This window comes from Petromyzon marinus, unplaced genomic scaffold, assembly GCF_048934315.1.
Source record: "Petromyzon marinus isolate PM22_M1 ecotype Great Lakes invasive population unplaced genomic scaffold, UKy_Petmar_22M1.pri1.0 PM_Scaffold_9, whole genome shotgun sequence".
Lineage (NCBI taxonomy): Eukaryota > Metazoa > Chordata > Hyperoartia > Petromyzontiformes > Petromyzontidae > Petromyzon > Petromyzon marinus.
Genome location: NW_027423699.1, coordinates 27,501 through 52,625, shown reverse-complemented (window position 1 = coordinate 52,625; position 25,125 = coordinate 27,501). Strand labels below are relative to the sequence as shown.

The following is a 25,125-nucleotide window of genomic DNA, read 5'->3' as shown; positions in this document are numbered from 1 at the left end:
CTGTGTGAGAGGAACAAAGCGCCTTGACAAAGGAATTAGCATATAATTTAGCATTGAAATGGCTCATTGAAATAGCTAAGTTAAAGTATACACATCCGCAGAGGTACCCCTTGACAAAGGAATTAGCATAGAATTTAGCATTGAAATAGCTGAGTGATTAGCTTGTAACTGGTCACAGAAATAGCTATGTTAAAGTTAGAGCATATACATTCACCGAGGCACCTAGTACTAATCAAACAGGAGAATTTAGCGAAACACAACCACGCTCAGACAGCGGACCTTTAAACTGTGTGCGAGCAAACAAGGTGTTCTGACAAAGAAATTAGCATAAAAATTAGCATTTGATTGGCCGATTTTAGGAAAGAGGTGGTGTACGTGCCGGTGAACTCGCAGTTTGGCGCGGGGGGAAGGGGGGAGGGGGAGTTTACCTATTGATGGTGTGAAAAGGGAATTTATAAGAGCTGCGAAAGTTTGGGGTACCACTACTTGAAAAAATATATTGTACCATTGAAATTAGTTTAATGTTTAGTTCGATTTAGAACATCTTTCCAATGGTTGCTTAATTTGAAACCATCTTCTCGGTTGAAATAGTGTCTGTGTTTGTAGATCTGAATTGCTTCGTGAACAAATCTCTGATAAAAGCCCGTGGGTTTGCAAAGAACCTTGGTATCGGAAAAAATTATATCGTGATCACCCACAGCGTTGTAACAGTGATCAGCCACGGCAGAAGAATTCGTTTTGCCGCGTTTCAAATCTGATTTGTGCTCGCGAATTCGGTCAGAGACATGTCGCTTTGTCTCCCCGATATAGCAATCACCGCAGGTACAACTCAATTTGTAAACCCCGGGGTACTGTAAGTCAGGAATGACATCCTTCACGGATGGGATCAGATCACGAGTTTTGTGTACTGTATTGAACCGGACCTGGATCTTGTGTTTGTTTAGAATTTTGGAAATCTTTTTAGTAATGCCTGCTATATATGGAAGTGTGATGGTTTTGACCGGAGTATCAAGTGGTTGTTTCTGTATGGAGGGAGAAACAGCTTGGCGGATGGTACGGTCAGAGTAACCATTCCTTTTGAGGGCCAGGTGTACATGTTTTAATTCACTGGTCAGGTGGTGTTGGTCCGAAATGCAATGAGCCCTATGGTATAAAGTTTTGATGAGATAATTCTTTTGGGCTGGGTGGTGGTGGGAATCAGGTTTCAAGTAGGAATCTGTGTGGGTGGGTTTCCTGTAGACAGAATGCCCAAATGAGCCATCAGGTCTCCTCTCAAACAGAACATCTAAGAATGGTAGCTTGCCATCTTTCTCCACTTCCATGGTGAATTTGATGGCGGGATGTCTGGAATTGATGTGGTGTAGGAAAAGGTTCAGAGCTGGGAGACCATGTGGCCAAATGACGAAAGTGTCATCCACATATCTCTTCCACAGGGAAGGTCTGAGGGTGGAAGTCTGGATGGCGTCTGATTCAAATTTCTCCATGAAAATATTGGCTATCACTGGTGATAAGGGGGATCCCATGGGGGTACCCTCATTTTGTTTGTAGAAGGAGCCATTCCAAGTAAAGTAGGTATTGTTGAGGCAGTGCCTAACCAGTGCAGGTGTGTCGGGGTCTAGTCCATGTTGGACCAAATTTTCAATTATTTCAATGGTATCAGGTACTGGGACCTTGGTGAACAAAGAGACCACATCAAAGCTGACAAGGATATCGTCAGGGGACAGTACAACGTCTTTGACCATAGAGACCAATTGGGCTGAGTTAAGTACTGCTGAGGCGGTCTTGCCAGTGAAAGGCAGCAAGGTATCTGACAAAAAACGGGCTAGTCTATAGGTAGGGGAGTTGATCGTGGATACGATGGGTCAAAGTGGGGTGCCTTCTTTATGAATCTTGGGAAGACCATAGAATCTAGGGGGTCTTGCAGCAGAAGGTTTTAGGGAGGGACGTTTAGTTGGGTCGATTAGGGAGGTCGAACTTGTGATGATCTTGTTGTTTTTTATCGCTAGGCTATTGGTAGGGTCATTTTTAATTTTTGAGTAACTTCCATCGTTGAGCAGATTCTGGATTTTGTTGTTGTATGAATTTTTATCCATAATAACGGTAGCGTTGCCTTTATCGGCTGAGAGGATGACTATATCACTTCTGTTTTTAAAACTCCCCCCCCCCCCCTCCGCGCCAAACGGCAAGTCCACCGGCACGTACACCACCTCTTTCCTAAAATCGGCCAATCAAATGCTAATTTTTATGCGAATTTCTTTGTCAGAACACCTTGTTTGCTCGCACACATTTTAAAGGTCCGCTGTCTGAGCGTGGTTGTGTTTCGCTAAATTCTCCTGTTTGATTAGTACTAGGTGCCTCGGTGAATGTATATGCTCTGACTTTAACATAGCTATTTCTGTGACCAGTTACAAGCTAATCACTCAGCTATTTCAATGCTAAATTCTATGCTAATTCCTTTGTCAAGGGGTACCTCTGCGGATGTGTATACTTTAACTTAGCTATTTCAATGAGCCATTTCAATGCTAAATTATATGCTAATTCCTTTGTCAAGGCGCTTTGTTTTCATCTCACACAGCTTGAAGGTCGTGATCTAAGCGTGGCTTCTCTCACTCCAGCGCTGTCCTCCAGACAGTCTCGTCCCTTCACCTGATGAAGGCTGCTTGTGTTGTGGCCGAAACGTCATGATTTTTTGTTATTTTATTTTCACCTACGTGACTTTACCCAATAGAACCAAAGAGTATGGATCCTCGCAGTCACGGAAGCTTTTAATCTAGAATTGTATCAAAAGCTTTGGACATGTCAAGAAAAAGACAGGCACAGTACTGCTTATTATCAAGACTACTATAAATTTGATTCAGAGAGTCTAATGCAGCAGATGTGGTTCTGTATTTTTTTCGGAACCCAGATTGTTTTAGATGTAGTAGATTGTTGGTGGACAGGAAACTGCTAATTTGGTAGTTCAATAATTTTTCAAAAATTTTCATCAATGGGGACAAAATTGAGATAGGTCAGTAGTTATTGGTATCATCTTTAGGGCCCCCTTTGTGAAGTGGACGGACATAGGAATGTTTCCATTCTAGAGGAACTGATGCTTCTTTGATGGACAGGTTGAAAATAAGGGCTATAGGTTTGTATATTAGGTGACCAACAGTTAGTAGAGCAAAGACGGGAAAACTATCTGCTCCGGTAGAGGAGGACCCTTTGAGGTTGGACATCTGTTTCAGAACATTACTTTTGTGGATTGGCTGGAAACTAAATGCGATTAATGTTTGGACAGGGGTGTAGGAATTTGCATGAGCAGGGGTGACTCCCAATACATTATCAAAAAGATTACCAGCTTCAGAAAAATGAAGGTTAAAATTGTCAACTATTTTTTTGGGATCTGAAAAATATTCCCCATTTCGGTTTAGCTCAACGGGCAGATTGTCTGTTTTAGATGCCTTTTCGATATATTTGATTGTTTTCCAAAAAATCCTGGCATTTCCATGCGATTCCAGGAGAGTGGAGGAAAAGTAGGTATTTTTTGCATGCCGTATTTTTTACGCATCTATTCCTTAAAATCCTGTACTCTAGCCAGTCATTTACCAAATTACTTTTCTGAGCACATGCCCAGGCCTTGTCCCTAGTTTTCATGAGCTCTGTAATCAAAGGATCATACCATGGTGGGCGGTTGCCTTTAGTTTTAAATCTAACCAACGGAGCATGTTTGTTAAGAATTTGGAGAAACGTGTACCTGAAGGTCTCCCAAGCCGTAGTCAGGTTGGGGATATCACAGACCTTGTCAATATCCGAGTGAAGCACATCATTTGTAAATGCCTGAGTGCGGAAGTGCCTCAAAGAGTGCTTCTCAACAATTTTAGGGGGGGCTTTGGGTCTGGCTGATGATCTCACCCCAAAAATGAAGGAGTGATCACTAAGGTTAATACCCAGAACACCAGTCAGTGCAAAATTGTGAGGGGCATTTGTCAATAGGACGTCAAGCAGAGTTGACTGTCCCTGATTTTTTAGGTTGGGTCTTGTGGGGACATTTATTAATTGAAACAGGTTAAATTCATCTATAAAATTTGTGGCCACGGCCGGCGGGTTTAGCCAATTCTGATTTAGATCACCCACTAAAACTATTTCACCTTTTGGGAGGCCCTCAAAAAGCTCTCAGTGCCGATGCAGCTTCAACATTCTTCCCACTAGGCGGTCTATAGCAGCACACTACCAATATCTGTTGATCATTTGGGAGAGTTAGTCTGAGAGCCAAACCTTCAAAACAACATTTTTTAAACAAGGAGTGAGCTGGTGAACCTGCAATAGTGTTACGAACATAGATGGCAATTCCACCTCGTTTAGATCCTCGGTCAAGCCGAAAATGTTGTAGTTGTCAATCGTAATCTGCAAGTCATTGACGGCAGGAGTGAGAAATGTTTCTGTTAGGCAAAAAATGTCCGGGTCAAGATTTGCCACTTCTAGTTTTAGTTGACTTAATTTAATCACAAGCCCTCTGATGTTGACATGTAGAACACCAACACCTTTCCTGCCAGAAAAATCTACAGAATTATACGAGTTCTTTTCATTTGGGCCAGGATGAAGCTCAATACCACCCAGCCATAAGAAAAGTAGAATTAACAGTTTGCACAAGTATTTTCTGTGAAAGGATGAAGAGCGGCGAACCTTGGACGAATAGCAGCAGCTCGCAAATGGTGTTATTTTTAAGAGCAGAATGAAGTTTGGAAGGAGTGCTGGTGAAGTAATGGGACAAAGATAGGGTTTAAAAGGATACAATGATGGAGTGTAGAAGTGTCTATGAGCTATTCCTAGCTCTTTCGGTAAAGTCACGTTGAAGGGAAACAATAAAATAATACAATATATATAAAACAATAAAAAATTCTCACAACGTTTCGACCGTAACACAAACGGTCATCATCAGGTGTGAAACAATGTTTCTTGTCGTTGGGTTTTCACACCTGATGATGACCGTTTGTGTTATGGTCGAAACGTCGTGATAATTTTTATTGTTTTATATATTTTTTATTGTTTTATTGTTTCCCTTCAACGTGACTTTACCGAAAGAGCTAAGAATATGAATTACTGCAGTCACGAATGCTTTAAATCTAAATCTCTATGAGCTGTTTCATTTGCAGGTGTAGTGGCAAATCGAGCAACAAGTATGGACCCAAAGTAATGAGGGTAGCTTTGATTTAAAGCTTTCGTGACTGCAGTGATTCATATTCCTGGTTCTTTCGGTAAAGTCACGTTGAAGGGAAACAATAAAATAATTCCACTTCTTTCAAATGCTTCTTGCAGTTGGTTTTCACACCTGATGATGACTGTGTTACAGTCGAAACGTCGTGAGAATTTTATTGGTTATATATATTATTATTTTATTGTTTCCCTTCAACGTGACTTTACCGAAAGAACCAAGAATATTAAAATTGAGATCAGCTGTTTGTAGAGTTGAGTGTGGCTCTAGATATGGCCGGGAGGGACAGCAGTAGGATACACAGCAAGAGAATTGCCATCTCTAAAATATCCGGGGTAAACACAGATTAATATATATCTATACTTGTAGCTGCTGCTGTAGAAGTTGCTGTAGCAGCTGCTGTTGTAGCTGGATCCGTTGCTGCGACTGTAACTGTTTCTGCTACAGCAGCAGCTGCTACAACAGCAGCTGCTACAGCTGTAGCAGAACAGCTGTAGCAGCTACAGCTGTAGCAGCTGCTGTTGTAGCAGCTGCTGCTGCAGCTGCTGTAGTTGCTGTAGCAGCTGCTGTTGTAGCAGCTGCTGTAGTTGCTGCTGTAGTAGTTGAAGCTGCTGTTCTAGCAGCTGCTGCTGCAGCTGCTGTAGCAGCTGCAGTAGCAGCTGTTGTAGCAGCTGCTGTTGTTGCTGCTGTAGTATTTGCTGCTGTAGTAGTTACAGCTGCTGTTGTAGCAGCTGCAACTGCTACAGCTGCTGTAGTTGCTGTAGCAGCTGCTGTTGTAACAGCTGCTGCTGTAGAAGTTGCTGTAGCAGCTGCTGTAGCTGGATCCGTTGCTGCGACTGTAACTGTTTCTGCTACAGCAGCTGCTACAGCTGTAGCAGCTGCTGTTGTAGCAGCTGCTGTAGTTGCTGCTGTAGTAGTTGAAGCTGCTGTTCTAGCAGCTGCTGCTGCAGCTGCTGTAGTTGCTGTAGCAGCAGCTGTTGTAGCAGCTGCTGTAGTAGTTGTTGCTGTAGTAGTTGAAGATGCTGTTCTAGCAGCTGCTACAACAGCAGCTGCTACAGCTGTAGCAGCTGCTGTTGTAGCAGCTGCTGTAGCAGTTGTTGCTGTAGTAGTTGAAGCTGCTGCTGTAGAAGTTGCTGTAGCAGCTGCTGTAGCTGGATCCGTTGCTGCGACTGTAACTGTTTCTGCTACAGCAGCAGCAGCAGCTGTTGTAGCAGCTATAGCAGCTGCTGTAGCAGCTGCTGCTGTAGTAGTTGAAGCTGCTGTTCTAGCAGCTGCTGCTGCAGCTGCTGTAGCAGCTGCTGTAGTTGCTGCTGTAGTAGTTGCAGCAGCTGCTGTAGCAGCTGCAACTGCTACAGCTGCTGCTGCAGCTGCTGTAGCAGCTGCTGTAGTTGCTGCTGTAGTAGTTGCAGCAGCTGCTGTAGCAGCTGCAACTGCTACAGCTGCTGTAGTTGCTGTAGCAGCTGCTGTTGTAGCAGCTGCTGTAGTAGTTGCTGTAGCAGCTGCTGTAGCTGGATCCGTTGCTGCGACTGTAACTGTTTCTGCTACAGCAGCAGCAGCTGCTGTAGCAGCTGCTGTAGTTGCTGCTCTAGCAGCAGCTGCTGTTGTAGCAGCTGTAGTTGCTGCTGTAGTGGTTGCAGCTGCTGTAGTTGCTGCTGTAGTAGTTACAGCAGCTGCTGTAGCAGCAGCAGCAGCTGTAGCTGCATCCGTTGTTGCTGTAGCTGCATCCGTTGTTGCTGCAGCTGCTGTAGTTGCTGCAGCTGCTTTAGTTGCTGCAGCTGCTGTAGTAGCTGTAGCAGCTGTAGTAGTCGCTGTAGTAGCTGTAGCAGCTGCAGCTGCTGTAGTAGTCGCTGTAGTAGCTGTAGCAGCTGCTGTAGTAGTCGCTGTAGTAGTTGTAGCAGCAGCAGCTGTAGCAGCTGTAGCAGCTGCTACAGCTGCTACAGCGACTACTACAGCTGTAGCAGCTGCCGTAGCAGCTACTGTAGCTGCTGCTACAGCAGCTGCTACAGCAGCTGCACCCTCTGTGAGTCTCTGTGTCTCTGTTCTGGCTCCGATAGTGACGCCATCCCCCCCCTCCTCCTCCGTTTATACTTGTAAATGACGTAATCTACTCTGCAGATACCGGATAGTGACGTCACTTCTACGCGCGTGAACACTCGGTGTATGACGTCATCAAATCCTGTCCTCATTCGCCAACAGTGACGTCCACCTCCGCACCGTCAACCGTCGTGCCAGTGACATCATCCACTCCCTACTCTGCGGTGACGTCAATCATTGAGCCGGTTGCCACAGGTGACGTCATTACAAGCGAGAGCGGCTCCCGCTCTGCGTGACGTCATTTCCGGCGGCGTCTCGCTCGCTGCGTCCGTCCGAGCTGCGAGAGGAGCCGGGAACGAAACGTCGAAGACGCCGTGGGGTGGTGAGTGGGGTGAGTGGTGTGAGTGGTGAGTGGTGGTGAGTGGTGAGTGGTGTGAGTGGTGAGTGGTGGTGAGTGGTGGTGAGTGTAGTGGTGAGTAGTGGTGAGTGTGAGTGGTGGTGAGTGGTGGTGAGTGGTGAGTGGGGTGAGTGGTGACTGGTGGTGAGGGTGGTGAGTGGTGGTGAGTGAATGGTGAGTGGGATGAGTGGTGATGAGTGGTGAGTGGTGGTGAGTGGTGGTGTTTGGTTGTGAGCGTGGTGAGTGGTGGTGAGTGGTGGTGAGCGTGGTGAGTGGTGGTGAGTGGGGTGAGTGGTGGTGAGTGGTGAGTGGGGGTGAGTGGTGGTGAGTGGGGGTGGTGGTGAGTGGTGGTGAGTGGGAGTGGTGAGTGGGGGTGAGTGGTGGTGAGTAGTGGTGAGTGAGTGGTGGTGAGTGGTGAGTGGGGGTGAGTGGTGATGAGTGGTGGTGAGTGGTGAGTGGTGGTGAGTGGTGGTGAGTGGTCGTGAGTGGTGGTGAGCGTGGAGAGTGGTGGTGAGTGGGAGTGGTGAGTGGGGGTGAGTGGTGGTGAGTGGTGGTGAGTGGTGGTGAGCGTGGTGAGTGGGGGTGGTGGTGAGTGGTGAGTGGGGGTGAGTGGTGGTGAGTGGTGGTGAGCGTGGTGAGTGGTGGTGAGTGGTGGTGAGTGGGGTGAGTGGGGTGAGTGGTGGTGAGTGGTGGTGAGTGGTGAGTGGTGGTGAGTGGTGAGTGGGGGTGGTGTTGAGTGGTGGTGAGTGGGAGTGGTGAGGGGGGTGAGTGGTGGTGAGTGGTGAGTGGGGGTGGTGGTGGGTGAGTGGTGGTGAGTGGTGAGTGGGGGTGGTGGTGAGTGAGTGGTGGTGAGTGGTGAGTGGGGGTGAGTGGTGATGAGTGGTGAGTGGTGGTGAGTGGTGGTGAGCGTGGTGAATGGTGAGTGGTGGTGAGTGGTGGTGAGCGTGGTGAGTGGTGGTGAGTGGTGGTGAGCGTGGTGAGTGGGGGTGAGTGGTGAGTGGTGGTGAGTGGTGGTGAGCGTGGTGAGTGGGGGTGAGTGGTTGTGAGTGGGGGTGGTGGTGAGTGGTGGTGAGTGGGAGTGGTGAGTGGGGGTGAGTGGTGGTGAGTGGGGGTGAGTGGTGGTGAGTGGTGGTGAGTGGTGGTGAGCGTGGTGAGTGGTGAGTGGGGGTGGTGGTGAGTGAGTGGTGGTGAGTGGTGGTGAGTGGTGGTGAGTGGGGGTGAGTGGTGGTGAGTGGGGGTGAGTGGTGGTGAGCGTGGTGAGTGGTGGTGAGTGGTGGTGAGTGGTGAGTGGGGGTGAGTGGTGGTGAGTGGTGGTGAGTGGTGAGTGGGGGTGAGTGGTGGTGAGTGGTGGTGAGTGGTGGTGAGCGTGGTGAGTGGTGGTGAGTGGGGTGAGTGGTGAGTGGTGGTGAGTGGTGAGTGGGGGTGAGTGGTGGTGAGTGGGGGTGGTGGTGAGTGGTGGTGAGTGGGAGTGGTGAGTGGGGGTGAGTGGTGGTGAGTAGTGGTGAGTGAGTGGTGGTGAGTGGTGAGTGGGGGTGAGTGGTGATGAGTGGTGGTGAGTGGTGAGTGGTGGTGAGTGGTGGTGAGCGTGGTGAGTGGTGGTGAGTGGTCGTGAGTGGTGGTGAGCGTGGAGAGTGGTGGTGAGTGGGAGTGGTGAGTGGGGGTGAGTGGTGGTGAGTGGGGGTGAGTGGTGGTGAGTGGTGGTGAGTGGTGGTGAGCGTGGTGAGTGGGGGTGGTGGTGAGTGAGTGGTGGTGAGTGGTGAGTGGGGGTGAGTGGTGGTGAGTGGTGGTGAGTGGTGGTGAGTGGTGAGTGGTGGTGAGTGGTGAGTGGGGGTGGTGTTGAGTGGTGGTGAGTGGGAGTGGTGAGGGGGGTGAGTGGTGGTGAGTGGTGAGTGGGGGTGGTGGTGGGTGAGTGGTGGTGAGTGGTGAGTGGGGGTGGTGGTGAGTGAGTGGTGGTGAGTGGTGAGTGGGGGTGAGTGGTGATGAGTGGTGGTGAGTGGTGGTGAGTGTGGTGAATGGTGAGTGGTGGTGAGTGGTGGTGAGCGTGGTGAGTGGTGGTGAGTGGTGGTGAGCGTGGTGAGTGGGGGTGAGTGGTGAGTGGTGGTGAGTGGTGGTGAGCGTGGTGAGTGGGGGTGAGTGGTTGTGAGTGGGGGTGGTGGTGAGTGGTGGTGAGTGGGAGTGGTGAGGGGGGTGAGTGGTGGTGAGTGGTGAGTGGGGGTGGTGGTGGGTGAGTGGTGGTGAGTGGTGAGTGGGGGTGGTGGTGAGTGAGTGGTGGTGAGTGGTGAGTGGGGGTGAGTGGTGGTGAGCGTGGTGAGTGGGGGTGAGTGGTGAGTGGTGGTGAGTGGTGGTGAGCGTGGTGAGTGGGGGTGAGTGGTTGTGAGTGGGGGTGGTGGTGAGTGGTGGTGAGTGGGAGTGGTGAGTGGGGGTGAGTGGTGGTGAGTGGTGGTGAGTGGTGGTGAGTGGTGGTGAGCGTGGTGAGTGGTGAGTGGGGGTGGTGGTGAGTGAGTGGTGGTGAGTGGTGAGTGGTGGTGAGTGGTGGTGAGTGGTGGTGAGTGGGGGTGAGTGGTGGTGAGTGGGGGTGAGTGGTGGTGAGCGTGGTGAGTGGTGGTGAGTGGTGGTGAGTGGTGAGTGGGGGTGAGTGGTGGTGAGTGGGGGTGAGTGGTGGTGAGTGGTGAGTGGGGGTGAGTGGTGGTGAGTGGTGGTGAGTGGTGGTGAGCGTGGTGAGTGGTGGTGAGTGGGGGTGAGTGGGGGTGAGTGGTGAGTGGTGGTGAGTGATGGTGAGCGTGGTGAGTGGTGGTGAGTGGTGGTGAGCGTGGTGAGTGGGGGTGAGTGGTGGTGAGTGGGGGTGGTGGTGAGTGGTGGTGAGTGGGAGTGGTGAGTGGGGGTGAATGGTGGTGAGTGGTGAGTGGGGGTGGTGGTGAGTGAGTGGTGGTGAGTGGTGAGTGGGGGTGAGTGGTGGTGAGTGGGGGTGGTGGTGAGTGAGTGGTGGTGAGTGGTGAGTGGGGGTGAGTGGTGGTGAGTGGTGAGTGGTGGTGAGTGGGGGTGGTGGTGAGTGGTGGTTAGTGGGAGTGGTGAGTGGGGGTGAGTGGTGGTGAGTGGTGAGTGGTGAGGGTGGTGAGTGGTGGTGAGTGAATGGTGAGTGGGGTGAGTGGTGAGTGGTGGTGAGGGGGGTGAGTGGTGGTGAGCGGGGTGAGTGGTGGTGAGTGGTGGTGAGGGGTGAGTGGTGAGTGGTGTTGAGTGGTGGTGAGTGGGAGTGGTGAGGGGGGTGAGTGGTGGTGAGTGGTGAGTGGGGGTGGTGATGGGTGAGTGGTGGTGAGTGGTGAGTGGGGGTGGTGGTGAGTGAGTGGTGGTGAGTGGGGGTGAGTGGTGATGAGTGGTGAGTGGTGGTGAGTGGTGGTGAGCGTGGTGAATGGTGAGTGGTGGTGAGTGGTGGTGAGCGTGGTGAGTGGTGGTGAGTGGTGGTGAGCGTGGTGAGTGGGGGTGAGTGGTGAGTGGTGGTGAGTGGTGGTGAGCGTGGTGAGTGGGGGTGAGTGGTTGTGAGTGGGGGTGGTGGTGAGTGGTGGTGAGTGGGAGTGGTGAGTGGGGGTCAGTGGTGGTGAGTGGGGGTGAGTGGTGGTGAGTGGTGGTGAGTGGTGGTGAGTGGTGGTGAGCGTGGTGAGTGGTGAGTGGGGGTGGTGGTGAGTGAGTGGTGGTGAGTGGTGAGTGGTGGTGAGTGGTGGTGAGTGGTGGTGAGTGGGGGTGAGTGGTGGTGAGCGTGGTGAGTGGTGGTGAGTGGTGGTGAGTGGTGAGTGGGGGTGAGTGGTGGTGAGTGGGGGTGAGTGGTGGTGAGTGGTGAGTGGGGGTGAGTGGTGGTGAGCGTGGTGAGTGGTGGTGAGCGTGGTGAGTGGGGGTGAGTGGGGGTGAGTGGGGGTGAGTGGTGGTGAGTGGGGGTGAGTGATGGTGAGCGTGGTGAGTGGTGGTGAGTGGTGGTGAGCGTGGTGAGTGGGGGTGAGTGGTGGTGAGTGGGGGTGGTGGTGAGTGGTGGTGAGTGGGAGTGGTGAGTGGGGGTGAATGGTGGTGAGTGGTGAGTGGGGGTGAATGGTGGTGAGTGGTGAGTGGGGGTGGTGGTGAGTGAGTGGTGGTGAGTGGGGGTGAGTGGTGGTGAGTGTTGAGTGGGGGTGGTGGTGAGTGAGTGGTGGTGAGTGGTGAGTGGGGGTGAGTGGTGGTGAGTGGTGAGTGGTGGTGAGTGGGGGTGGTGGTGAGTGGTGGTTAGTGGGAGTGGTGAGTGGGGGTGAGTGGTGGTGAGTGGTGAGTGGGGGTGAGTGGTGGTGAGTGGGGGTGAGTGGTGGTGAGTGGTGAGTGGTGGTGAGTGGGGGTGGTGGTGAGTGGTGGTTAGTGGGAGTGGTGAGTGGGGGTGAGTGGTGGTGAGTGGTGAGTGGTGAGGGTGGTGAGTGGTGGTGAGTGAATGGTGAGTGGGGTGAGTGGTGAGTGGTGGTGAGGGGGGTGAGTGGTGGTGAGCGGGGTGAGTGGTGGTGAGTGGTGGTGAGGGGTGAGTGGTGAGTGGTGAGTGGTGTTGAGTGGTGTTGAGTGGTGGTGAGCGTGGTGAGTGGTGGTGAGTGGTGGTGAGTGGTAGTGAGTGGGGTGAGTGGTGAGTGATGGTGAGTGGGGGTGAGTGGTGGTGAGTGGGAGTGGTGGTGAGTGGTGGTGAGTGTGAGTGGTGAGTGGGGGTGAGTGGTGGTGAGTGGTGGTGAGTGATGAGTGGCGGTGGTGGTGAGTGAGTGGTGGTGAGTGGTGAGTGGTGGTGAGCGTGGTGAGTGGTGGTGAGTGGGGTGAGTGGGGGTGAGTGGTGGTGAGTGGGGGTGGTGGTGAGTGGTGGTGGTGAGTGGGAGTAGTGAGTGGGGGTGAGTGGTGGTGAGTGGTGGTGAGTGGTGAGTGGGAGTGGTGGTGAGTGGTGAGTGGTGATGAGTGGTGAGTGGTGGTGAGTGAGTGGTGGTGAGTGGTGGTGAGTGGTGGTGAGCGTGGAGAGTGGTGGTGAGTGGGGTGAGTGGGGTGAGTGGTGAGTGGGGGTGAGTGGTGGTGAGTGGTGAGTGGTGGTGAGTGGTGGTGAGTGGTGGTGAGTGGGGGTGAGTGGTGGTGAGTGGTGAGTGGGGGTGAGTAGTGGTGAGTGGGGGTGGTTGTGAGTGGTGGTGAGTGGTGGTGAGGGGGGTGAGTGGTGGTGAGTGGTGGTGAGTGATGAGTGGGGGTGGTGGTGAGTGAGTGGTGGTGAGTGGTGAGTGGTGGTGAGTGGTGGTGAGTGGTGGTGAGCGTGGTGAGTGGTGGTGAGTGGTGGTGAGTGGTGGTGAGCGTGGTGAGTGGTGGTGAGTGGTGGTGAGCGTGGTGAGTGGGGGTGAGTGGTGGTGAGTGGGGGTGAGCGTGGTGAGTGGGGGTGAGTGGTGGTGAGTGGTGAGTGGTGGTGAGTGGTGGTGAGTGGTGAGTGGGGGTGAGTGGTGGTTAGTGGAAGTGGTGAGTGGTGGTGAGTGGTGGTGAGTGGTGAGTGGGGGTGAGTGGTGGTGAGTGGTGAGTGGGGGGGGGTGAGTGGTTGTGAGTGGTGAGTGGTGGTGAGTGGTGGTGAGTGGTGAGTGGGGGTGAGTGGTGGTTAGTGGTGAGTGGTGGTGAGTGGTGGTGAGTGGTGGTGAGTGGTGAGTGGGGGTGAGTGGTGGTGAGTGGTGAGTGGTGGTGAGTGGTGGTGAGTGGGGGTGAGTGGTGGCGAGTGGTGAGTGGTGGTGAGTGGTGGTGAGTGGTGAGTGGTGGTGAGTGGTGAGTGGTGGTGAGTGGTGAGTGGTGGTGAGTGGTGAGTGGGGGTGAGTGGTGGTGAGTTGGGGTGAGTGGTGGTGAGTCTGGGTGGTGCTGAGTGGTGGTGAGTGGGAATGGTGAGTGGGGGTGAGTGGTGGTGAGTGGTGAGTGGGGGTGGTGGTGAGTGAGTGGTGGTGAGTGGGGGTGAGTGGTGGTGAGTGGTGGTGAGTGGTGAGTGGGGGTGAGTGGTGGTTAGTGGGAGTGGTGAGTGGTGGTGAGTGGTGGTGAGTGGGGGTGGTGAGTGGTGGTGAGTGGTGAGTGGGAATGGTGAGTGGGGATGAGTGGTGGTGGGTGGTGAGTGGGGATGGTGGTGAGTGAGTGGTGGTGAGTGGTGAGTGGGGGTGAGTGGTGTTGAGTGGTGAGTGGTGGTGAGTGGTTGTGAGTGGTGAGTTGTGGTGAGTGTGGTGAGTGGTGGTGAGTGGTGGTGAGTGGTGGTTAGTGGGAGTGGTGAGTGGTGGTGAGTTGTGAGTGGGGGTGAGTGGTGGTGAGTGGTGAGTGGGGGTGAGTGGTGGTGAGTCTGAGTGGTGGTGAGTGGTGGTGAGTGGGGGTGAGTGGGGGTGAGTGGTGAGTGGGGGTGGTGGTGAGTGAGTGGTGGTGAGTGGTGAGTGGGGGTGAGTGGTGGTGAGATGTGAGTGGTGGTGAGTGGTGGTGAGTGGTGAGTGGGGTGAGTGGTGGTTAGTGGGAGTGGTGAGTGGGGGTGAGTGGTGGTGAGTGGGGGTGGTGAGTGGTGAGTGGTGGTGAGTGGTGAGTGGGGGTGAGTGGTGGTGAGTGGTGAGTGGTGGTGAATTGTGGTGAGCGGTGAGTGGGGGTGGTGGTGAGTGGTGGTGAGTGGTGAGTGGGGGTGGTGGTGAGTGAGTGGTGAGTGTTGGTGAGTGGTTGTGAGTGGTGGTGAGTGGTGAGTGAGTGGTGAGTGGTGGTGAGTGGGGGTGGTGGTGAGTGAGTGGTGAGTTGTGGTGGTGAGTGGTGGTGAGTGGTAGTGAGTGGTGAGTTGTGGTGATTGGTGAGTGGGGGTGAGTGGTGGTGAGTGGTGAGTGGGAGTGAGCGGTGGTGGGTGGTGGTGAGTGGTGAGTTGTGGTGAGTAGTGGTGAGTGGGGTGAGTGGTGAGTGGGGGTGAGTAGTGGTGAGTGGTGAGTGGTGGTGAGTGGTGGTGAGTTGTGGTGACTGGGGGTGAGGAGTGGTGAGTGGTGGTGAGTGGTGGTGAGGGGGTGAGTGGTGGAGAATGGTGGTGGTGAGTGGGGTGAGTGTGGTGAGTGGTGGTGAGTGGTGAGTGGGGTGAGTGGTGGTGAGTGGGGGTGGTGATGGTGAGTGGTGGGTGGGATGAGTGGTAAGTGGGGGTGGTGAATGTGGTGAGTGTGTGGGGGTGGTGAGTGGTGAGTGAGTGGTGAGTGGGGAGGGTGAGTGTGGTGAGTGTTTGGGTGGTTAGTGTCTTGTGAGTGTGTGGGGGTGGTGAGTGATGGTGATTTGAGTGTGGTGATTGTGTGTTGTGAGTGTGTGGTGAGTGTGTGGAAAGTGAATGGTTGGGTGGGTGAGTGGGTGGGTGGTTGAGTGGGTGAGTGGCTGGGTAGGTGAGTTGGTGGGTGGGTGAGTGGGTGGGTGGATGAGTCGGTGGATGGGTAGGTGAGTGGGTGGGTGAGTGAGTGAGTGAGTGGGTGAGTGATTCGGTGGATGAGTGAGTGGGTGGGTGAGTGATTCGGTGAGTGAGTGGGCGAGTGAGTGGGTGAGTGAGTGGGTGGGTGAGTGGGTGAGTGAGTGGGTGAATGAGTGGGTGGGTGAGTGGCTGGGTAGGTGAGTTGGTGGGTGGGTGAGTGGGTGGGTTGGTGAGTGGGTGGGTGGGTGAGTGGGTAGGTGAGTCAGTGAGTCGGTGAGTTATTCGGTGGATGCGTGAGTGGGTGAGTGAGTGAGTGGGTGGGTGAGTGATTCGGTGGGTGAGTGGGTGAGTGAGTGAGTTGGTGAGTGAGTGGCTGGGTAGATGAGTTGGTGGGTGGGTGGGTGAGTGGGTGGGTGGGTGAGTGGGTGAGTGGGTGAGTGGGTGGGTGGGTAAGTGAGTGAGTGAGTGTGTGGTTGCGTGGGTGAGTGAGTTGGTGGGTGGATGAGTGGGTGGGTGAGTTGGTGAGTGAGTGGGTGAGTGAGTGGGGGGGTGAGTGAGTGGGGGGTGAGTGAGTGGGGGGTGAGTTACTGGGGGGATGGGTGGGTGGGTGAGTGGGTGGGTGGTGTGGGTGGGTGGATGGGTGGGTGGGTGAGTGGGTGGGTGGGTGAGTGGGTGGGTGAGTGAGTGGCACATCAAGCCATCTTTTCTCTAGCCAATGCCGCGCCCGTTTAGCCCCCTCTATCCGGCCGAACAAAATCTGTTTGGGCATGCGGTGGCTGGGCATGTGGGCTACATGACCCAGCCAACGCAGCCTTGCCTGCTGGAGGAGCTCACCTTATGGGACTTTGTCCAGATGTCTCACACAATCCAGCTTCCAGGTTAAACCCAGGATGGACCTCAGCCAGCCTGAAGACCTCTGTCAGCCAGGGTCTCTGGGGAGGTCTGGACCGTGTACCCAAAGCAGCCATTGCAGCTGCATGAGTCACAGTCCTAAACCTCGCCCATTTACCCTCGATATCAGGAGGAGTGGGGGACGATGTCAACCCCAGCCGCAAGCGATGATGAAATTCTCGCTCGCAACTTTTATAAGCTAGCTGAGACCAGGCCACCTTAGGTTGGAATGGGGTCCTGGGTGTACACCCACCATCGGAGTGGAAGAATGGCAGGCACATCTTACAGATGACAAGTCGATGGTCAGAGGGCAGATCAGCTCCACGGTAGGTCCTGGTGTCAAGGAAATGGGCCCGCATCCGCTGGTCCGTCACTATGTAGTCCAGCAGATGTTCTTGCTTGGACCCGGCATGCATCCATGATGTTGTGTGGACGCACCGATGCCGGAACAGCGTGTTGGTAATTACAAGCCCATGGGCTGCACAAAAATCTAGCAGCCTCCTACCATTTTTATTGAGCTGATCTGGCCCATGCCCTCCAATCACTCCAGACCAGGTGTCAGCATCATGACCAACTCGGGCATTGACGTCACCCAACAAGATGACTCTATCCCGAGGGGCCACTTTAGCCAGCACTTGTGACAGGAGGTCATAGAAGGCATCTGACTCATCGGCTTTACCTGCATCCCTCCACGGATGTTCATCTTCGGTGGGGGCATAAGTAACCACGACCACCACTCCTCGCCTCCGGTTGATGGGAAGGCGAGCCCAAAGTAGCCTGGGGCTTACAGCTTCCCACACCTCACCGCCACGCTCCCACGCCCCCTTCATTCTTTAGTTCAAAAGAAGAGCCACACCCTGTTGTTTGGCAGTCTGCTGCCCCGAGTAGAGGACTGTCCACCCCTCATGGTGGCAGGAGCCAGAGCCGGTCCACCGGACCTCCTGAATGCCGCATAGATCCAGGCGGTACCGGTCCAGCTCCCGACAGAGGAGTGGCAGCCTCTCCTCCGCAGTGAGCGTTCGAACATTCCACGTGGCCACCCGTAGTAGCTTTTCGTTGTTTCTGGAGGAGCCCCGAGGGTAGATATTCAATCTCCTGGCTCCGCCAATTGGGGTTTGGCCAGGAGACGTCAAAGACGCCTGGCCCCCGGGGCCTCCGGCACAAGCTTATTAATTACATATTTCAGTTTAACTCGTGGTTTCGTGGTAATTAATTGAAGGTGGAGAGGTTACCAGCCCCTCGCACCCGTCCAGAGCCCCCGTTTAGCCCCTGTGGTGGACACATAAGCCATGAGGGGAGGAGCCAATCAAAATTGGATCTCCCCCCACAGCACTGTCCACGACAGAGTTGCCCGTCCGGCACCGCGAGGAGGTAGGGGGTTGTTTTGCCGGACACAGACACACAGACACACACAGACACACACACACAGACACACACACAGAGATAGACACGCAGACATAGATACACAGACACACACACAGACATACACACAGACACACACACAGACACACACAAACACACATACACACAGACACACATACACACAGACACACACAGACAAACATACACACAGACACACACAAACAGACACACAGACACACACAGACACACACACAGACACACAGACACAGACACACACACAGACACACACACAGACACACAGACACAGACACACACACAGACACACACACAGACACACACACAGACACACACATAGACACACAACAACAACAACCGCCATTCGCCACTAAGTGGCGGTGACGTCACCACGACGCTTGTGCCCTGAGGCCACGTGAAGTGTCGAACGCCCGCTGGCAGGAGGTCACGGGGCAGACCCAGGTTCCACGGGTCGACTGACTGAGATGACTGGCTGATGCACCACCTGTGCCCCCTACTGTGCCAACCTGCTGTGCTTCAGCCACCCGGCGCTCCGCTCGTTGTTCTGATCGTCGCTCCGCCGCCCTCCGTTGTTGTTGGAGGGCGACTACCTCCAGTAGCGTCCTCACGAGCCTCCTCCACAGCGGCCGATCTTGACACCGCTGGTACCATTCATCGGCAAGTCCACTCAGCTCCACGTCCTCCTGTACCACATCACTCTATCTCTTCTCTAGCCCGTGCCGCGCCCGGTTAGCCCCCTCCGGCTGAACAAAAGCTGTTTCGGCATGCGGTGGCTGGGCATGCGGGCTACATGACCCAGCCATCGCAGCCTTCCCCGCCGGAGGAGCTCACCGATGGGACCTTGCCCAGATCTTTCAAGGATTTGTGAGCTCCTCACACAATCCAGTCTGGTTAAACCCAGGATGGATCGTAGGCAGGCCAGCCTAAATGTTTCTAACCGGCGAAGATGTTCCGTTAGGGGGGTCCACGTTTCGCACGCGTAGAGAAGGGAGGGAATGACCGTGGCCAAGAAGACCAGAAGCTTAGTGCGGAGCGACAGACCAGGTAGCTTCCACACAGCGTTACGCAACCGATGAAAAGATATTGCCGCTCGACTGTTTCGGAGTGAGACCTCTGCTGTTAAACTGGAACCAGACACACACAAACACACACACAGACAGACAACACACACACAGACACACATAGACACAGACACACACACACAGACACACACACACAGACACACACAGACACACACACACAGACACACACACACACATAGACACAGACACACACACAGACACACACAGACACACATTCACACAGACACAACAACAACAACCGCCATTCGCCACTAAGTGGCGGTGACGTCACCACGACGCTTGTGCCAGGCTATGTGCACCCTGAGGCCACGTGAAGTGTCGAACGCCCGCTGGCAGGAGGTCACGGGGCAGACCCAGGTGCCACGGGTCGACTGACTGAGATGACTGGCTGATGCACCACCTGTGCCCCCTACTGTGCTAACCTGCTGTGCTTTAGCCACCCGGCGCTCCGCTCGTTCTGAGCGTCGCTCCTCCGCCCTCCGTTGTTGTTGGAGGGCGACTGCCTCCAACTGCCCAGTAGCGTCCTTCACGAGCCTCCTCCACAGAGGCCGATCTTGACACCGCTGGTACCAGTCATCGGCAAGTCCACTCAGCTCCACGTCCTCCTGTACCACATCACCCCATCTCCTCTCCACAGACACACACAGAGACACAGACATAGACACACAGACATAGACATACAACAACCGCCATTCGCCACTAAGTGGCGGTGACGTCACCACGACGCTTGTGCCAGGCTATGTGCACCCTGAGGCCACGTGAAGTGTCGAACGCCCGCTGGCAGGAGGTCACGGGGCAGACCCAGGTGCCACGGGTCGACTGACTGAGATGACTGGCTGATGCACCACCTGTGCCCCCTACTGTGCCAACCTGCTGTGCTTTAGCCACCCGGCGCTCCGCTCATTGTTGTGAGCGTCGCTCCTCCGCCCTCCGTTGTTGTTGGAGGGCGACTGCCTCCAACTGCCCAGTAGCATCCTTCACGAGCCTCCTCCACAGAGGCCGATCTTGACACCGCTGGTACCAGTCATCGGCAAGTCCACTCAGCTCCACGTCCTCCTGTACCACATCACTCCATCTCTTCTCTAGCCCGTGCCGCGCCCGCTTAGCCCCCTCAATCCGGCCAAACAAAAGCTGTTTCGGCATGCGGTGGCTGGGCATGCGGGCTACATGACCCAGCCATCGCAGCCTTGCCTGCCGGAGGAGCTCACCGATGGGACCCTGCCCAGATCTTTCAAGGATTTGTGAGCTCCTCACACAATCCAGTCTGGTTAAACCCAGGATGGATCGTAGGCAGGCCAGCCTAAATGTTTCTAACTGGCGAAGATGTTCCGTTAGGGGGGGTCCACGTTTCGCACGCGTAGAGAAGGGAGGGAATGACCGTGGCCAAGGAGACCAGAAGCTTAGTGCGGAGCGACAGACCAGGTAGCTTCCACACAGCGTTACGCAACCGATGAAAAGATATTGCCGCTCGACTGTTTCGGAGTGAGACCTCTGCTGTTAAACTGGAACCAGACACACACAAACACACACACAGACAGACAACACACACACAGACACACATAGACACAGACACACACACACAGACACACACACACCGACACACACAGACACAACAACAACAACAACAACAACCGCCATTCGCCACTAAGTGGCGGTGACGTCACCACGACGCTTGTGCCAGGCTATGTGCACCCTGAGGCCACGTGAAGTGTCGAACGCCCGCTGGCAGGAGGTCACGGGGCAGACCCAGGTGCCACGGGTCGACTGACTGAGATGACTGGCTGATGCACCACCTGTGCCCCCTACTGTGCCAACCTGCTGTGCTTTAGCCACCCGGCGCTCCGCTCGCTGTTGTGAGCGTCGCTCCTCCGCCCTCCGTTGTTGTTGGAGGGCGACTGCCTCCAACTGCCCAGTAGCATCCTTCACCAGCCTCCTCCACAGAGGCCGATCTTGACACCGCTGGTACCAGTCATCGGCAAGTCCACTCAGCTCCACGTCCTCCTGTACCACATCACTCCATCTCTTCTCTAGCCCGTGCCGCGCCCGCTTAGCCCCCTCAATCCGGCCAAACAAAAGCTGTTTCGGCATGCGGTGGCTGGGCATGCGGGCTACATGACCCAGCCATCGCAGCCTTGCCTGCCGGAGGAGCTCACCGATGGGACCCTGCCCAGATCTTTCAAGGATTTGTGAGCTCCTCACACAATCCAGTCTGGTTAAACCCAGGATGGATCGTAGGCAGGCCAGCCTAAATGTTTCTAACCGGCGAAGATGTTCCATTAGGGGGGTCCACGTTTCGCAAGCGTAGAGAAGGGAGGGAATGACCGTGGCCGAGAAGACCTGAAGCTTAGTGCGGAGCGACAGACCAGGTAGCTTCCACACAGCGTTACGCAACCGATGAAAAGATATTGCCGCTCGACTGATTCGGAGTGAGACCTCTGCTGTTAAACTGGAGCCAGTCATAAGCACACTACCCAGGTATGGGAAACTCTCCACTCTCTCCACAACTGCCCCATCACCGATTGGGAGTTGTGGGGGTGGAGTGTCCGATGGTACAAAATACCCAGGCAGGTGCTTAGTTTTGGTGGGGCTGATGGTAAGGCCCCACCTCTTAGTGGCACGCTCCAGTCTCAGCAGCAGCGTCTCCAACTCCTCCTCTGACTGAGCAGCTATTACCAAGTCATCAGCATACATAACGTGGTTGAGCAATAGGGAGCCATCCCTTGACCGCACCCGGGCATCGATTAGCCTCCCATTATATCTGTACCATATGGAGATTCCCCCGGTACAGCTATTGAAGGCTTCACGAACTACGTGGTCAAAATAGATGTTAAATAATGTGGGAGCCAGAGGACATCCCTGTCGCACCCCAAGGTGTACAGGGAATGGCTCTGACTCCCGGCCACGTAGTTTTACCCGGGCCCGCTCACCATCATGAAGGTCCTTAATGATCGTGAGCAGAGGGTCAGGTACTCCAAAAGCACGAAGAACGACCCAGAGCCCAGGCCTACTGATGGTATCATAGGCCTTGACCAGGTCAATAAAGCAGAGATGTAGGTCTTGTTGGAATTCCCTACACCTCTGCTGTAGCAGACGGACAGAAAATATGGCATCTGTGCAGGACCGCCCTTTCCTGAAACCGCATTGGGGCTCCGCAAGCCTCTCCTCAGCGTGCCTGGCAAGGCGATGCTGAATAATCCTTGCCAGGACCTTTCCCGGCACACTGAGGAGTGAGATGCCCCTGTAGTTGTTACAGTCTGTGCGGTCCCCCTTCTTAAAAAGGGGGACCACCAGGGCATCCTTCCAATCCTGCGGAACCCGTCCAGTGGTCCAGACTGTTGTTATGATGTCATATAGGGCAGTCTGTGCACAAACACCACCCTCCCTCAGCATTTCGCTTGGGAGATCATCTCTGCCCGCTGCCTTTCCTGGTCTCAGACTCCGGATCGCCTTCAATACTTCCTCAGCAGATGGCACCTCAGCCAGCCACTCACAGGGGGTGACTTCATCCAATATTTGAGGCACCGCAGCCTCAGCAGGGTCATCCTCACTTTGTGCCGCGATGTTTTCCTGGCTGAGGGATTTTCCCTCCCCCAGGACCTCACAGAAATGCTCAGCAAATCTGCGAACCTGTTCCTGGGGGTCGGAAATTGGATCACCGTTTTTTCCCCTAATGATGGTAATAGGTGTGGCGCTGCAGGTTACTTTTTTGATGGAGTTAAATATAGATTTGTGATCACGGGCCACTGAGGCAGACTCCATCTCCTCAGCAACCCGCGACCACCACCCATCCTTGCAGCGCCTCACGGCTCTCCGAACCTCCGAGCGAAGGCTGCGGTAAGCCTCCTCATTCTCTGACGTGGGATTCTGTAGCCGATGACAGTGGGCCTGTCGCTTTTTCTCAACCATCCTGAACAACTCCTCTGTCATCCAGGGTGTCTGGGGAGGTCTGGACCGCGTACCCAAAGCAGCCATTGCAGCTGCATGAGTCACAGTCCTAAACCTCGCCCATTTACCCTCGACATCAGGAGGAGTCGGGGACGATGCCAATCCCAGCCGCAAGCGATGATGAAATTCTCGCTTGCAACTTTCATCAGATAACTGAGACCAGGCCACTTTAGGTTGGAATGGGGTCCTGGGTGTACACCCACCACCGGAGTGGAAGAATGGCAGGCGCATCTTACAGATGACTAGTCGATGGTCAGAGGGCAGATCAGCTCCACGGTAGGTCCTGGTGTCAAGGACATGGGCTCGCATTCGCTGGTCCGTCACTATGTAGTCCAGCAGATGTTCTTGCTTGGACCCGGCATGCATCCATGATGTTGTGTGGATGCGCCGATGCCGGAACAGCGTGTTGGTAATTACAAGCCCATGGGCTGCACAAAAATCTAGCAGCCTCCTACCGTTGTTATTGAGCTGATCTGGCCCATGCCCTCCAATCACTCCAGACCAGGTGCCAGTATCATGACCAACTCGGGCATTGAAGTCACCCAACATGATGACTCTATCCCGAGGGGCCACTTTAGCCAGCACCTGTGACAGGAGGTCATAGAAGGCATCTGACTCATCGGCTTTGCCTGCATCCCTCCACGGATGTTCATCTTCGGTGGGGGCATAAGTAACCACGACCACCATTCCTCGCCTCCGGTTGATGGGAAGGCGAGCCCAAAGTAGCCTGGGGCTTACAGCTTCCCACACCTCACCGCCACGCTCCCACGCCCCCTTCATTCTTTTGTTCAAAAGAAGACCCACACCCTGTTGTTTGGCAGTCTGCTGCCCCGAGTAGAGGACTGTCCACCCCTCATGGTGGCAGGAGCCAGAGCCGGTCCACCGGACCTCCTGAATGCCGCATAGATCCAGGCGGTACCGGTCCAGCTCCCGACAGAGGAGTGGCAGCCTCTCCTCTGCAGTGAGCGTTCGAACATTCCACGTGGCCAACCGTAGTGGCTTTTTGTTGTTTCTGGAGTAGCCCCGAGGGTAGGTATTCAATCTCCTGGCTCCGCCAATTGGGGTTTGGCCAGGAGACGTCATAGACGCCTGGCCCCCCGGGGCCTCCGGCACAAGCTTAGTTGTTACATATTTCAGTTTAATTCGTAGTTTCGTGGTAATTAATTGAAGGTGGAGGGGTTACCAGCCCCTCGCACCCGTCCAGAGCCCCCGTTTAGCCCCTGTGGTGGACACATATGCCATGAGGGGAGGAGCCACACACAGACACACACACACACATAGACACAGACACACACACAGACACACACAGACACACATTCACACAGACACAACAACAACAACCGCCATTCGCCACTAAGTGGCGGTGACGTCACCACGACGCTTGTGCCAGGCTATGTGCACCCTGAGGCCACGTGAAGTGTCGAACGCCCGCTGGCAGGAGGTCACGGGGCAGACCCAGGTGCCACGGGTCGACTGACTGAGATGACTGGCTGATGCACCACCTGTGCCCCCTACTGTGCCAACCTGCTGTGCTTTAGCCACCCGGCGCTCCGCTCGTTGTTGTGAGCGTCGCTCCTCCGCCCTCCGTTGTTGTTGGAGGGCGACTGCCTCCAACTGCCCAGTAGCATCCTTCACGAGCCTCCTCCACAGAGGCCGATCTTGACACCGCTGGTACCAGTCATCGGCAAGTCCACTCAGCTCCACGTCCTCCTGTACCACATCACTCCATCTCTTCTCTAGCCCTTGCCGCGCCCGCTTAGCCCCCTCAATCCGGCCAAACAAAAGCTGTTTCGGCATGCGGTGGCTGGGCATGCGGGCTACATGACCCAGCCATCGCAGCCTTGCCTGCCGGAGGAGCTCACCGATGGGACCCTGCCCAGATCTTTCAAGGATTTGTGAGCTCACACAATCCAGTCTGGTTAAACCCAGGATGGATCGTAGGCAGGCCAGCCTAAATGTTTCTAACCGGCGAAGATGTTCCATTAGGGGGGTCCACGTTTCGCAAGCGTAGAGAAGGGAGGGAATGACCGTGGCCGAGAAGACCTGAAGCTTAGTGCGGAGCGACAGACCAGGTAGCTTCCACACAGCGTTACGCAACCGATGAAAAGATATTGCCGCTCGACTGATTCGGAGTGAGACCTCTGCTGTTAAACTGGAGCCAGTCATAAGCACACTGCCCAGGTATGGGAAACTCTCCACTCTCTCCACAACTGCCCCATCACCGATTGGGAGTTGTGGGGGTGGAGTGTCCGATGGTACAAAATACCCAGGCAGGTGCTTAGTTTTGGTGGGGCTGATGGTAAGGCCCCACCTCTTAGTGGCACGCTCCAGTCTCAGCAGCAGCGTCTCCAACTCCTCCTCTGAATGAGCAGCTATTACCAAATCATCAGCATACATAACGTGGTTGAGCAATAGGGAGCCATCCCTTGACCGCACCCGGGCATCGATTAGCCTCCCATTATATCTGTACCATATGGAGATTCCCCCGGTACAGCTATTGAAGGCTTCACGAACTACGTGGTCAAAATAGATGTTAAATAATGTGGGAGCCAGAGGACATCCCTGTCGCACCCCAAGGTGTACAGGGTCCTTAATGATCGTGAGCAGAGGGTCAGGTACTCCAAAAGCACGAAGAACGACCCAGAGCCCAGGCCTACTGATGGTATCATAGGCCTTGACCTATAGGCCTTGACCTATGATACCATAGGTATCATAGGTCACACACACAGACATAGACACACAGACATAGACATACAGACACACACACAGACACACACAGACACACACAGAC

At 54.3% G+C, this 25,125-nt stretch overlaps 1 protein-coding gene across 2 annotated transcripts in view; it reads left to right on the top strand.

The window, feature by feature from the left end:
* The window catches only part of LOC116958083 (uncharacterized), a 42,332-nt gene that overhangs the window by 2,942 nt on the left and 14,265 nt on the right, over nt 1–25,125 (top strand). Inside the window, exon 2 of one of the 2 annotated variants that reach the window (XM_076064936.1) lies at nt 7,388–7,607. The gene's annotated coding sequence lies outside the window, so the exon portion shown is untranslated. Of the gene's footprint in view, nt 1–7,387; nt 7,617–25,125 lie in introns of both variants that reach the window. The other variant, XM_076064937.1, reaches the window with a different exon arrangement.